At 26.8% G+C, this 16,859-nt stretch overlaps 1 non-coding gene across 1 annotated transcript; it reads left to right on the top strand.

The window, feature by feature from the left end:
- Window positions 1-16,208: 16,208 nt before the first annotated feature.
- LOC112597084 lies at window positions 16,209-16,348 on the top strand. Its single transcript, XR_003114820.1, has one exon. It is a non-coding gene; the product is annotated as a U4 spliceosomal RNA (small nuclear RNA).
- The last annotated feature ends 511 nt before the right edge of the window (window positions 16,349-16,859 follow it).

Here is a 16,859-nt window from a genome sequence, read left to right as displayed (position 1 = left end):
CGGCGGTAAATAATAATTATTATTATACGACGGAAATAAAATAATAATAATAATAATATGTAATCTTCAGTAAATCGAATGGCGTTAGAAAATCATTGTTTATGTTTTAATCGTTAAATAAATAGAATTATTATCACGAGACACGATAATGCCCGTTATTAAATGTTCAAATGTCGAGACTTTAATTTTCGACGCTTTGTGTCGGTTTAGCACGGTTTCCGGCACGTTTCCAACCGCAAACAACAGAATAATCTAGCACTTGTTTAATAAATAACTGAAAAACTAAATTCCATTTATTATTTTTACAAATTTTAATTTAAATTTGTTTTGTGTAGTGTAGTTATGAAAATTGAAAGAAAATCTTAAAATCCTTAAATCCTATCAATCACGATTCTAATTTTTAATTTTATTTTATCGGATTAGGTCTAAGTCTAACGAAGAGTAAAACATTTCCTCTTTTATAACATAAAGAACACAATTATTAGTAATAAGTTACAGATAAAGAATAAATTATTACATAGAATAAATAGGAAAATAAAATTAATACTTTAACATATTTTAAATTGTATTGAGATTAATTTTATGCTTGTTTATCAATAATCAATCGGTGTTTTTCTCGATAACATTAATAATTTTAGTTAGAAAGTACTTAGTTTATTTGGTTTTAACCATCATAATTCTTATTACTTATTATATAAATAACGGATTAATTAGGAAAAAAAACAAAATAAATAATATCATTTAGTGCGCTATTTAACTCAAATCCTACTACATTCTTGTAATTTATTATTAAAGCACAAAGTACCTACTGTATAATATATTTCATTTAAGAATCAAATAATGGATTTAACTTGCAATATATTATATTGGACTTTTTTTTGGGGATGATGATTAATGATTTACAGTACTTACCTATTATACCTCATATAAAATAATAAATTTTTTGTATGTTGTATTTACAGGGATTCGGAAAATCGTTCAAAATATCATGTATAGAATAAGAACTATTCGACTTGCGTAGTTGAACATTATTGTTAAAAATAAATAATTGGTAAGAACACTTAATAAGTGATATTGTGTATAAATATATAATTATTATATAAATAAATTAAACAAAACATTATTTACTGAGTAATCACTCATAATTTCAAAAATATTGTTTTTTACTTTATTATTCATATTCAAATGTTTTTATCAACTTATCACAAAAAATTTCGATTTTGAGAATTAAAATTAAATTTCAAATGTTAGCTGATACACATAAATATGACAGTTTTTACAATTTATTCATTTACTTCAATAGGTTTAGAACAATTATAAAAGTAAAACTAAATCTTCCACGATGTTTTTTTCATCCTAAAAATAATATACATGTGTAAAATATATATAGAATTAATTTATTTCAAAATAAATATTTCTTTTATTTTAAACTGTTGTTTCTCTTTCTCACTCACAACAATCATGCCAAAAATTATTTATAGTGAAAATTTACAAAAATATCCTAGCAAATAGGCCGTAGACAACGCTTTTCTTTAGCTTTATTTTTATTGGTTATACAATATATTATTTTTAATTATTATAAAAATGTCTTGAACTTTTAATATTATCAATTATTTCTTATAATGCACATTAGTGATAGATTTTTTGTCCAACATTGCATACAAAAGAATAAATATCATGTATAATATATCTATTTACTATGATGAATTCATTCATTCAAATAAATGATGATTAATAATATTAATATTGATCACATAAACTGTGAATTCTACTCTATAAATCAATGTATATTTAATGGCTAATATTAGTGTTTATATATATATGTACTATATATTTATATACCTACAAATATTATGGCACAGGGTGTGCGTGTATATGATAGTGATTTATATTGAAATGAAGTTATCATCGTATCGTATATAATTATTATGTTTTATAAGTTAAAAAACGCGTATAAACTGTTATCGAAATTTTCACATTCCCTTGAAGTTGTTTGCGCGAAGAAAATTGAAAACAAAACATACCTACATACGTAACGCTGTGCATAATAATAAAATATACATACTTAATAATATCTTGTACGAACATATTAAGAGAATATTATAATGTGCAAAATAATTTACCGAGGTCATATTATGTACCTATATATTACAATACCTACTACATAGTACATACAATAATTCAATAACAACAGTTAAATGTTTGGCGCCGTGGTAAAAAGAAAGAAATAATTTTTTCTTAAAACCGTATATATCTATTGCCGATAACTCTGAAAGTGTAATTTAACAATCTGTTCAAAATATGATAACGTAATGACCGCGATGCTCTTGGTGAACTTGATAAAGCCGATGAGATCTATAGACACAATACGCATACGTAGTGCAGGTTCAAAATACGTGTGGTAGGTATATACTTAAAATGTATAAAATAACCCAAATAAGGTATCTAATTTCACACGTAGTAAAAATTATATGATATAAGACTATATTATGCTTAGATACGTTGTATGGTGATTCGCCTCAGTGATCGTCACGTAGACTTAGTGGCGACCAGGAAGGTTGTTAAAGTGAGTCGATCACCGCAGGGGCTCCCAATATTTACAAACCATGTGGTCCCGGAAAAATAAACAATCGTATTTTTCTGTATTTGGTGAGTGATGATTATTGATAAATGTAAAAATTATTACCAAAATCAGAATGTTTTAATGAATGAAAAAACAATTTACTTAATATATAAATAATAAAATGCGTAATAAAATTATCTAAAGTAGGTACAATGTAGAATAATATATGTAATAAAAAAATTAAAGTTTATATATTGTACATTGTCTATAATATCTGTGATCAGCATTTAATGTGTTATCAAACTGTTATTTTACGAATAGAGTAGTCAATGATGCGTATTGCTAAAAATTCGTGTTTAGGTATATACTCAATACGCCATTTTCATATCAGATGACATTGATCAAAATTGTATCATAAAGTTGAAATACATTTTTATCAGTATACTTTGTGCTTTAAAGAGGTAATTTTGAATATTTCTTGAAGTATTCTTCCTGAAAAAAAAAAATCATGAAAATTATACGTAACATATGAATTTACAAGTCCAATTTTAATTACTTAACTAATTCTTAAAAACCTACTTTTAAATTTTTATTTTTTATTATTTATAAGACTACGAGCATCAATAAGCATGCGATAAATATTTATAAATAGCTATAAATTTGTAATAAGAAATTATGGAGATAAAGAATTCTTAACTTTGGCTTAGTTATTGGTTTAAAATTGTAAGAATACAGTTTTTTCTATACAAAATTTCTGGTGTTTATAATACAGTTAGGCATTTATTTTTTAACATGGGTTATATAAAAATCAAAAAATTCTGTTAACAAAAAAACCTTTAGATTTTAATATTATGTTTTGGTATTAATGAATAGTAGAGACTTATATATAAAATGTGTATATGTATAAGAAAAAATTAAAACACTCTCATATACTAAATTTTTTGAATTTTTAAAATGTAAATATTCATTTGGTATCATTAAATGTGTTAAGCTTTCTATCAATCGACAATTTATCGATCCCCATTTTTTTTAAGCGTATACAAAACTAAAACATTTAAATTATGGCCCATTTATTAAAAATGACACTGTAACTCAATATGCCTAGTTACGCCACTTCAACACAATGGTGTATTTGCTACGGACGAGATAAGGGATAGAATCGTCCAGATCGATTGATTCTCTTTAATTCGAGCGTAGTCAATCATAATTTACACGATTTTATACGTCTCTATAATAGGTACCGTATATTATGACGTATGAAGGGATATTATTGAAGTTAAAATCAAACTTTTTTTTTTAAACTCCATCTTTTATTCATTCTTACTAGCTTATCTTTTGAAAATGTCCAAACACTCCGTCGAGTTGTATGCGGTTTAATATTGTATAATTGTTAAGTGTCCATATACATGCGGTGTATTGTATATAGCCGTGTTGATGACGATACAGCCGTTGTGTCTGGGAGCGTATATGTACAGAAACGCGCGAATAAACGTGCCAAGACGTGTACTAATGGTGCGTCGTGCGGGAACGCGTGGCTGATGCAACAACACTTTCTCATTTCACCGAGGACAAAAAAAAAAAAAAAATTAATTCAAACCCTCCGTGTGTACCCACCTATACACATGTGCGTCTGCTGCAAAGTATAATCGACTCGTCGACACACGTCTGTACAAGTCGCCGTGGACCCTATATTATATTGTATTTTTTACTGCACATTATTATAATAAACGCGGTCACGATATAATATACGTACCCATAGGTACATGAAATCATGCGCAGCCGTACAGGTATTCTACCGTCGTTGTAATAATAATATATTATAATATTGTTGTCTGCAGATGGTATCTACGTGCTTACGCGTGCAGTGTGGGGTGTGAGCGGCTCCGACGAGTGGAGATCAGTGACTCAATATATATATATATATAATATATATACTATTCGTGTATATGTGCCGAGCCGGTCCCGTTCGAATCGGTTCACGGTTTGCGTGTTGGCGAATGCGCAAAGGCGATAGATGTGTAACCGCGATAGCCTATACGTATATCTGCATAATAATCGGTAATCGTAGCGACAATTTCTTACCCTGCTCCGACGGGTGTACACATAAATATATCATATTTAAATAAATAATAAAATTACTCGCGAACGACGTCGAGATTTCCTGGACATTTTTTCTATGACCCGTATAAGTGCACGAATAAAAATCACATATAGGTACCCACGCTTTATTCAAAGACACGTACGCCATAGATTAAAACAATTATAACAATGATAAAAAATTTGGTTTGACTTTTAAGTTCTTTTACTTCTTTTTTTTTGCTCGGATAATGGCATGGTTATCATATTTTAAGGTGCATACCTTAAATTCATACGAACAAGCATGTGTATATTGTGCGAATATACATAATCATAATATAATAAAAAATATTTTTTTTGGCACGTGAACCGATGTGGATACGCCGAATCTTTCAAACGTGTATGACGTACGTATAATAAGAGGATTGCAGTAGTATCTAAATTATTCATTATTAATACGACGTTATTTTACGTCACAAAGCATGAATTAATGAGCGCGATATTTGTATTAAAACAATTGTAAAAAAAAATCGCGTACGACGTGGTTTTTTATGCGTTTGGAAAAAATAAAGGTATACTTACCTTAAACGTAGCTGCTTATATTTTAATATTATTAGGTAATGCGACGGTGACGCGCAATGGTAATGTGAAAAAGACAAACTGGGAACAACGATTTACATAACAGTTCATTTACGCGAGCACCTTCCTATCCAGTAAAAATGACATTTATTGTAATAACGGCGCGAACTTAGAAGTATAGAATTATCATATCTTAAAATAAATCGCACAGCCAAAGTGCATGTAGATTGCAGAAGCAGTGACTTTATATATATTGTTAAACGTGAGATTAAATAGGGTCATTCATATAATTGTAATTCAAATCAGTCTTATATAAAATTTATAAATATTCAATCAGAACTACAAGGTATAGCTAGTAGTAATTTTACATTGAGTCAGGGCTAAAAGTCTAAAACCTTTGAAGATAAAATTGAACCGTTGTTCGTTTTGGATCCCACTAATGAGTATATTGGACTGAGCGGCGTTGGTGTATAAAACTCACATATATTTTGAGTTTTGACAAATGACAATTTCATATTGCGTGTTAATATTATAGTAATAGACAATGAATAATACATTATCAATAATTAAAAAAGACACCGTTGGTAGTTGGTGTGCTCGGATTATGTCAGTTTTTTTTTTTTTGTATTATATGATAGCGTTTGCGTCCATTTCTCAAGAAAACGACAAATATCTAATCGTGTACATATATAGGTATTTAATGATTACAGGCACTTCAAACTTCAAGAGTGCCTATTATAGATAATATTTACTTATTGCAATTCGTTTAAAGTTTGATAATAAGCTTTTAATTTAGTCAAAATCTTACCCCCTCCTCTCTGAATTATAACACGCCGGACACTGGTATTATGCTGCGCATTATCATTTAATTTTTAACGTTATAATTTATGGCTGTACAATACGTGAATATTTTCGATTGTCAATTAAACTGTATTTTATAAAACATTGCAAACAGTTTTACAGTTGGTGTACTGTATACGTAATACATAGGTTATAATTTATAGTATTATACTAATATTATCGAGCTTTAATAATAAAACAAATTATTAATATCTATTTGATATATATTTTAAAATTATTTTATACTTAAAGTATTTTCAGTTATCAAATAATTAGCAAAAAAATTTTTTTTCAACTAGAATGAACGAAACCGCATAAGTAACTTGTATCTGCTCTTTATTTAAAAAATACAATTCAATATAAATGTGTTATGAATTATAATAATTAGCGGATTTGAAAAAATATCTATTATAACTAAATTAAACGAAGAACTGTAAATATTTAAATTTTGTTTATTAAATATGATATTAATATTAATATATTTAAGTTTATAAATAATATGCTTATCATTACTATTAAAGAAGTTATATTTGTTTAAAGGAATGATTCGAAGTCCAAGCCGAGCTAGAAAATTAATAACTGTTGTGTATTTGAAAAATGTACATTTTTAAAATGCTTTTCGAAATTCATGTTTAATTTACTTTTTTTAAATCTCTAATTCGCTATATCTATAATATAATAATAGCTTAAAATGTATTTTAAAATTGATATAAATATACTAAAATTCCTAAACATTCAGTCTAAAACTTGGAGGCGCTTACAATGATTTATCTCTAATTATTTCGAGAGAGGTCGAGGCGCTGAGCCCCCCACTCCAGAACATCTACCCAAATACATTTTTATATGGTAATTTATAATTTTATCATTTAGTTAAATTTGAAAAAATAAATTGGTTTTTTTTTTAACTTTTAATAAATAAGCTAAATATTCTTATCAATTATTATTACTGAGTGACTAACGAGAATGACAACTTAAGTTTAAACTGCAATTTAGAGGATGCATATCACCTATCCGACGTAATCTTTCGTAATTGACAAATATTTTAAATGGCATGTAATTACAAATAATTTTAGGCATTAGTTATCAATTTTCAGAAAAAAAAATATCTAATTTTTTTTTATTTCAAAAAGTCAGGTTCTCGCGGTTGTTCACTCGGTATACAGAAATTGTTTTTGAAAAATATAAGCATATATGTATAATCCCATAAATGCAAAAATAATTTTTCAAACAATAATTACTTAAAAATATATTTTATATTTGCAATATTTTAATTAATTAAAAATAAACTGGGAGAGTAGAAGATAATTTAAAGGATGTGAGTACTAAGCACCTACTGGCCGCCTTCGTATACGTGTTAATGATATATATTTTACTGATTATTGATGCATTTTGTCCATTCTTATGAATAATACAATTATAATATGCCCTAATAGCCACACACATTATAAAATTGCAAAAACAATTTTTTGAAACACTCTGAATCTTTTATAACAACTATGTATAGAGTTAAGTAGGAATTTACGAAATAAATTATTTTGCGTTTGGATTTGATCGAATAAATATAAAAACAGTACACAAAAACATTTAACCTCAGAGAGAATACAATAACAAACTTTTACTGAATAACTGCGAATAACGCTTTCAAACTAGAGTCTTAGAAAAATAACATATATTGTATTTTCTTACGTGTTTAATTTGGATGAGAGTTCTGGTCGAATGTCCCAATCAAACGTACTATTTACTATTACGATATTAAGTTAAGAAAATGTTTCAGTCTCGGGGCACTACAGTGGTTCGAGAAATCAAAGACTGTTTGCTAGTTTTCACACCAACCGTACATACGAAAGACAGAGATAACTTCCGTGTCACGAATTTGTAGATAAAACAACTTGATGATTATATTGTATAAGTATGAATGTTCAACGAGTGTATTATTATAATTATATTATATTATGTAATTATTCATGATTACTAAACGTGAAACAGTTATTATAATTATTGTACGTAAGAAATTGTTTTTTATTAAACTATCTGCAGTGGACAGTGGCAACTGACAAGTATGAATTTCTCATACATGACTGACCAGGGTGAGTCAATATAACAGAATACCCACCTATAAATTCCTAAAAAATTATCTACTTAGATATTTACAGTTTTATGTTTTATACATTTATACATATACATATAACGATAATCAATTCTGTACTAATATAATACATATATAGTATAAAAAATAATGTATTTACCTAAACTAAACGTGTAAGTAAATTCTATAAAAAGTGGTTATTATTTTAAAGACGAATAAATGTCCCCAAAAAAAACATATATTTTCATAGCTTAACTATTTTTCCTAATAAATATTTAATATGTATACATTTTACAATATTTTACAATATAGATATTGGTAATAACACTAATAACCAGTGGCGGACTGGACGACCGGGATACCGGGAAATTTCCCGGTGGGCCGCTGCTCGTATAAAATATATATTTATTAATATTATTATTGTGAAATTATAAATTAAAATATTATCTAATAAGTATGTTATATTATTAAACTTAAAAACCCAGATTTCTGATTATTGCGGGACTGGCTCGTGTTCGGCCGGTCCGGGCTTGTTGACAACTTATTGTTACAAGTTTAAAAATAGAATCGAAAATAGTTATTACATGGGCCGTTATAGGCGAATAGGCGATGGATAGGCGATAACAAATAAAATAATAATTGTTATTATCGCGCTGTCGCAACTCGCAATAACATCACATTACACATTTTATATTATATTTTATTTTCGTTTTTCACTGTTAAGTGTTTTAAGTGTTAATAGTGTGAATACTGATGAGGTTTTATTCATTGTTTTAAATATTATTTATTAACGTTTTAATTGTTTACTATTCAGTATTCATATTTTATATTTTACGATTTTCAATAATGAGTGAAGAACAAAAAGCAATAGTTAACAAAAGGAAAGGTGGTGCAGAAAAAGCAAGAGATAAAAACAAAAAGCTGTTGTTGGCCTCAGCAAAACAGTGTTTGACACTAGATGAACTATTTAAACCACAAAAACAATCTCTAAATAAAAAGGTATGTAAAATAAAATGTATTTATTATGCTGTTTAGACATTTAGTTAATAAGCAATAACTAATGTTATAATTTTAGATTCTGAACGAAGTGATGAATGTATTGATTTTACTATGATGTGTGTTTTTTTTTTTTTTTGCGTCTAACGACAACATTTGGAGCAGTAATAATGCTCCGATTTTTGACTTCAGCCCCTCTTTAAATAGGAAAATTCATCTAGTTGGTACTTTGGGGGGGTCAAAAGTAAAATTTTCAAATAGTTTTTAAAAAAATCGAGAAAAACAAAAAAAAAGTGACAGAAAAACGACAATTTTACGAAAAACCATTTTTCGATAAAATCGATTTTTTGATTTTGCTGTAACTCAAAAACGAATCATTGTAAATACTTGAAATTTTCACCAAATGTTTATATTATGGTTATCTCTTTACAGTTAAATTTTCAAAATATTTTGACTATTTTTAAGCTACTTATAGACAATTGAAATTTTCGACTTTTCTAAGTTTTTTTTCTTCAAATGCCGATAAAAATTTTTTGGGTGGCCAGAAAATCTTAAAAATTTAATACAAGGTTTCTTATAAGTTTTTCTTAAAGTGATAAATAGAAATCCGAAATCGTTATTCACAATTTTTTTTTATAAGTGCTTAAAGTTCGAATTTATACGAAATATGTCAAAATTTAAATTAAATTTCATACGCTCATAATGCGTATGTTGGCCAAATACTTTTTTTAAATAAACAGATACTACAATGGAATTGCATAGCTTTATTAAAAATTGGAATGGATTAAAAAAATCATTACCAGAATCATTTGATATGCAATTAAATGAAATTGAAAGTGAAAATGAAATTGAAGAAAATAATGAGAAAAATAACACTGATAAATTAGAATGTAAATCCTGCAAGAATTGTGTTGTATGCTGCTATAATGTTCTTATAAAATATAATTTATATAGTAATGCATATCATTGCTTGACCATGGCTTATCAATACTTATTGACATTGCCGTGTACTGGTGTACTCAAGTAAGTAAACAGTTGGAATATATCAATAATTTGTATGTATTTTATTTGAAAGATCTAACAGAATTTTCATTAAAATTATTAATATAGGTAGCATGCGAAAGATCATTTTCTCTGTTGAAAATAATTAAAACTCGCCTGAGAAATTCAATGGGTGAAGATAAATTGGACGCATTTATGATGATGGCAGTCGAAAAAAATGTTTTATTTAGTATTGATAATGATGATATTATTAATATGTTAAAAACTAAAAGTGATTTATTAAATAATAAACTTTCTTACTAAAATCAAATTGATTGTAGTAATATATATATATTATAAATTATATTATTTTATTATTATTATTTATTTTTATATACATAACAATTACTTGAGATATACTCTAATAAATTTTAAATGTATAATAGTTATTTTATTTTGTTTTATATCAATTAATCAAAATATTTAAAAAAATGTATAGTAAAATTGTTTTTACATAAAAAAATATATATATTATATATAGGGCCGTTAGTATACTGAGGGCCTCTAAAATTATGATTTTCCCGGGCTGTTTTTTTCTCCCAGTCCGCCACTGCTAATAACGGTATTTAATAAGGAACTAGAATAGATTTTGGTTGATGTTCTCGGTACTATACTACATTAGTCACAACTAACAATAGGTAGGTATCTATACATAACTTGATTTGGTTTTGAATTAAAAATAACATGACATATTTATAACACAAAAATATGAATCGTACTCTTAATTTATTGTATTAATTTATTAAGTGAAAATTAAAATAAAAAAGTAAAAATGTAATATGGCAAAAATATTCATACATTTGAGAATACCTATTTCTCATATTAACAGAATCTATATAGTTACTAAAATATTAAGATTTTATGATCATAATTCTTTTTTGAAATTTAAAATGCAAACATCGCGAATTAATTGTTTTTGTGAAAAAGTATTGACTGTATTTAATGGTTGATAATAATATATTTGTAACTTGTAATTATTGTATCATAACTTATATAGTTTATAAATTTTAAAATGTATCTACCTAACTATCAATAGTATCTACTGACGTCTGACATCATTATAGGTTTTGGTTACGTCATTTTTTTTATCCCTAGGCAATAAATTAGGGGCAATATGTTGAACCTTTCATTAAATAAAAATTATTATTTTCAGAGAGCGAAGAGAGAGTTTTATCAAACGATTTTCAATTAAGTCCTCCGCGGGCATTAAAATTTTACACTTAAGGCCTAGGTATTTCCCTACTTCGTCACGCCGAGTACTCGTACCTATTTAGTTTTAATCACGTGCTATAATGCATAATACCTAATAATTATTTTAAATATTGTGCACTTAACTCTGAAACTCTCAATAACTGTTGCAGTTGGTAAATAATGCAAGAATGCACAATGAACATCTAATAATGTTAAAACAATATCAAATACAAAGAAGAAATTAAAATACGCAGAATAAAAAATATTTAAAATCATAACGTTGGCATATTTATTTTTTTTATTCTTTCTGTTTCTTTAAAATGTTTTCGTAGTCTAGTATTAAAAATAATACAATACGAACATATTTTTTCTAGTTTGGCAGTCAAAAATTAGAACAATGTTTTATCGCGAAGTAGCGTTTTAAAATATTAAATGTCTACGCTACAGCATTTATTATACACAGTACTATATGTAAAATTCAATAGTTTGTGATATTTATATTATATTATGAAATACATTATAACGTATAATGTTACGTCAGCAATTTTAATAAATAAACATAGTCTAAAAATAATAAATATTATAAGATTATTAAAATAAATTTTAATTTAAAGTATTTTAAATGTTTCTAAAAAAAAAAAATGATACGTAAACAGATAGAATAAGTTTACATGTTCATAATCTTGAAATATTGACGATAAATGCAGGTAAATTTATAAAAATGATCAAGATCGTTTATACCAAATAATGATGAATCTATGTACTAACTCATAGTCTGTAGCTGTAGATATGAAAATTTTAATCTAGGAAATTTCAAGTAAAAAGAAAAATCATATTTTTGGTATAATGTTATGATATATTTTTATATTTAATATACTTAGAGCTATTTAAATTTTTAAATAAATGAAAATTATAATTTAATAAGTATTTATCTATGTTTATTTATATATTTTTTTCATTTTTACCAGTATCTAGTTATATAAGTGACTATCTAAATGTAATAACCTGTAATGTTCATCTGAAGTTACCCTATTGCGTCTTATTTATTGTTGAAATTATTTAATATGTTATAATAATAGGAATATATAATTATAGACATAGTAGTTTATACTATTTTTTTATACTTTATCATGATCGTATAATGTATATTATCAAATACAGGAATCAGCAAGATATATATACATAGCCATCTATCTAATAAATAAATTATAATACTCAAATATTGTAAATTAAATAACTAATATAATTTATTCATAATAATACGTACCTATACTTACAAAAATACAAAGTAGCAAAATGTAATGAAGTAAGAACATTTTAATATGTATAAACGTATAGTATCTAGGTATAAGCAGATAAGATTTTTTTTTTATAATTTTTCTAAGCCCTATAATTTAATATCATATTTTATAGACAATTTATTATATTAATAATATTGAAATATTATGGGTGTAACCTTTAACCAGGAAATATTTTATAATTAAATGTAATTAGCATCACGCCGATGACTGTATAACTATTATTTATTTCACTTTCACGTGATGACAATTATCTATACAATGATACCAAATTTATAATTTATGGCTTTCAAATTATACATTGCTTTTATTTCAGTTTATAAATCATTGATCAATCTTGTATTCTTTTATAAATTTATTACAGTGATAAATGTAAAATGTTATATATGTTTTAATTTAATTTTAAAAAAATTTTCGCTAAGTAAAATACCAATGTAAAAATAATACTTTGATAAAATACTTCAGTAACAATCAAGATGAGCTATAAAATATTTAAGAGCAACAATAATTTATAATTTTTACTGATTTATTAAATTAATTAATGCTGTTTATAGTTTTTGTATACAGTAATTTCTATGTTTAAATTATTTAAACTAATAATATTTAGGTAGGTACGAGTGGAAAAGTTATCAGACTAATTAAATAAAATAATACAAATTACTTAAGCAAACACTTATTTTAATTTTAATCCATTACTTAAAACTATTTTTAAAATTCAAATAAAATGCTGTTAAAAAAAAAAAAAAAAATTAATCTGACTTAATGGTTAATATCAAGTTTAAAATAAGAATATTATATTTTGATTGTATAAAATATATTGCGTATACCTTTTATCTATAGTTTTATATTCTATACTGCAGTTTATAGCTTGTATATTATATAATACGAGAAAAAGTCTATAGGTATAATATTTTTATAGAAAATTGTTAAATGTTTAAACATAAATACAAGACATATAAGTACTATACGATCGTTACGTCAAAATTTCGGTTATATTATTTTATGCAACTCATTCCAAGAAAAAAACAAAACGGTAAATATTGTTACTTATTAAAATAATAGGATTAACTGTAAATTTTAATATATATAATCAGAAATCACCTACTGAACGCAAAAACTCTCGAATGGAAAAATATATAAAAATGAACTATTATTAATTATAAAATACCTCCTAGTATTATAGTAATTTTAACTACCATTTTAATCATAATCAATAAAAATTATTAAAAAATGCATACTTAGTACATCTTTTATACTTTTGTAGATTACCTAGATGCTTCACTATATATAATACATTATAAATTTTATAATATCTAAACGTTTTAATTTACATGTCCACGTCGTATAATACAATTATATTGTAGTACGACAGATTTTCTTATAATTTCAGGAATTATAATTATAATTTAAAATACCTAAAATGTTTGGCGTTTATCTTATAAAGTTATAATCGTCAGAAAACACGTGTAAACTGTGATATTAATATAATGTATTATTGTTATTTTAACGAGATTTAAAAAATACTGAATAAGAATATGTTCAGTAAATAGTAAAATAACTTAGTAAATACACTGTGCAGTTACTTTTTAAGATTTTATAGCGGTGAAAGAGATGGTGTTTTGCCCCTTCCTCTGTTTTAAGTACTAATTGATTATATACAATTATGTTTATACGTCATAATATTTAAATAATAAATATATTTTCAAAAGCATTTTACTTGAATATTATTTTACTGTGTAAATTTTATTTAATTACTAATTTATTATTAATTAATCATTAAGAAGTATTGAAAGTTTTCTATCCATATTGTAATATGTGCAGTAGTATATTAACTCTACACATTTTGATGTATTATATGAATATAATATAAAACAGGGGAAAGGGGGAAAACACTATCTCTTCCACCGCTATAAAATCTCAGAGGGAAACTGCATAGTGTACTTACAAAGTTATTTTACTGTACATATTCTTATTCGGCGTTCTTAAAAGTTAGATTATATTTATATAAATTATAAATTATTTAATCTATGTTTTGGTTTACAAATTTAAATATTCACTAACTGTACAATCTTACATGGGTAGACTATACAACTTCAAGCTTCAAAAACTGCTGTCTGCCATTACAGTGTTATATTTATCATTGGTATATTATTTGAGGGATATAAGGGCGTCATTTCCTCTATTAGATAGGTGAAAGATATTTATAATGTTTTCTCCTCGACGAGGGGTTGAGCTTCAACCCCTTAAAAAAATAAATGGACACCTTGTTATATAACTCAATAATGACACTTGGTACCTATATAGGCTAATATGGTAAGATAATATTATATTGATTCGTTTAGATAATATGAATGCGGATACGATGTATTTTATCAATCAACAATCGCGATTTCACCAGTACAGCTACATTTTCAACTAAGTGCACATGTCGCCCACTAACAAGCGGAATGCGGATTGTGAACTACTAAATAGTACACAGTTTGAAAGTGTAATCGAGTTTGATAAACTATGATATTTGATCGTTTACGAATATTGTAACAATAACGACCACTGTCACCATAACCATAGCTGTCACCATAGCTATGTGCAACAAGTGGGTCACAAGTGCTCATATATTACTATGGTAGGCAGGTCACAAATTACGATTAATGATAACAATACGACACAGAGAAGGTATTTACACTACAATAGCAGTAATATGATAATTTTTATTATTTGAGATCACAAACCCGGGCAACAAATACTAAATACTACAAAAATATTTTTGTTTTTATAAAAAAAACACTGTAATAACTTTTTTCGCTGCCGAAATAGTGTTTTAAATATTGATAATAATAATAAAGAAATTTGGTATAATATTATACGGACAATTAAACGAAGAGAGATTACAACCCATTGCTAATATTGAAAAAAAAAAAAATTGATATTTACACAAAACGGCTTTACGTAGAATCGATGAACTATGTTGTGCACGTATTCGTACAATTTAACTAAAACCAAATGTGTACAATGTACCTACATGATATCATATTATTCATATTGTTTGTTATTATTAAAATTATTATCGTTTGATAATTTTGTTTTTATAATAACAACAATAATAATATTATTATTGTGCGTAAATCGAAAACAAAATCGTTTTGGTGGTTGGACGATTGCGATAACCTTTGCTAGGTATAATCGTCCGCGTCGGAGATGGCGACGGTGGTGGTTATGGTGGCGGCGGCGGCAGAGTAACAACGGTCGTCTCGAACGAGCGCGCGCCAATTTTTGCCGATAGATGTCGTTGACGAGCGATATGTTTGTGATCGTCAAGCGGGACGCGCGAATCGCCGATCGCTGGTGACCAACGCGCATCGGCCGATATGGTTAATTGTCAATTTGTCAAATGAATGTCTGGTTTCTTGCGCACGGTATGTTTGATGAACGGACCGGATGTGTGCTAAACTTTAAAAGTCGTGTTCGACCGGCCGGACATCCGCACGCCACGCTAGAGTCTCATACTACACATATACGGGCTGATTAAGACTCGATCTTTAGCTTTGCGCAGTGGCGATATCGTAACCAATGAGGTTCATCCGAGGTGCGATTATTGCTAGTTGAAAACTTTAACCAATACCCCGCCATGTGGACATGAAACACTGTCCGCGTAGGCAATTTTTAGAAGCTCTAACGGGCTCATTTCGGCAACAGCCATTAAAAATCAGTTTTACACTTGGATAAACCAAGTCTCTCATAGGATTCACCTATCACCCTATGGATTTCAGATGTTCCCTAACGTAATACCGTTTTCCTACTAATCTTATATAATTCTCTATGTTCCACTTCCACTATTACGCTAATTCGTGATTTAGGCCGTTCTGTTTTTTAGTTAAATTTAATGATTCATTGCATTTGTTTTTGTGTTAAGAGGACGCCGCACCTGCGTGTGGTATCTCCGTCCACATACCACATATATAGTGGTATGTTATACCTATATAATATACCACATTTTCGTTCAACAAAATCCATTAAATGTTGTTAACTATAACATTACAGTAAATTTGCCTATGATCAAACTTAAAAGTAAAAATTTTATCCAGGACATGACAGGATTTTATTAATATTTTAATTTTAAACTGAGTTGTGTAGAGCTATATAAAATATTAAAACTTAAATATGCTCATGACTCACTTTAAAATTATAATAT

Source organism: Melanaphis sacchari, unplaced genomic scaffold, assembly GCF_002803265.2.
Source record: "Melanaphis sacchari strain LSU unplaced genomic scaffold, SCAv2.0 Contig36_pilon_pilon, whole genome shotgun sequence".
Classification (NCBI taxonomy): Eukaryota; Metazoa; Arthropoda; class Insecta; order Hemiptera; family Aphididae; genus Melanaphis; species Melanaphis sacchari.
Note: the sequence above shows the minus strand (reverse complement) of the source record. Positions and strands in the feature narration are given on the sequence as shown.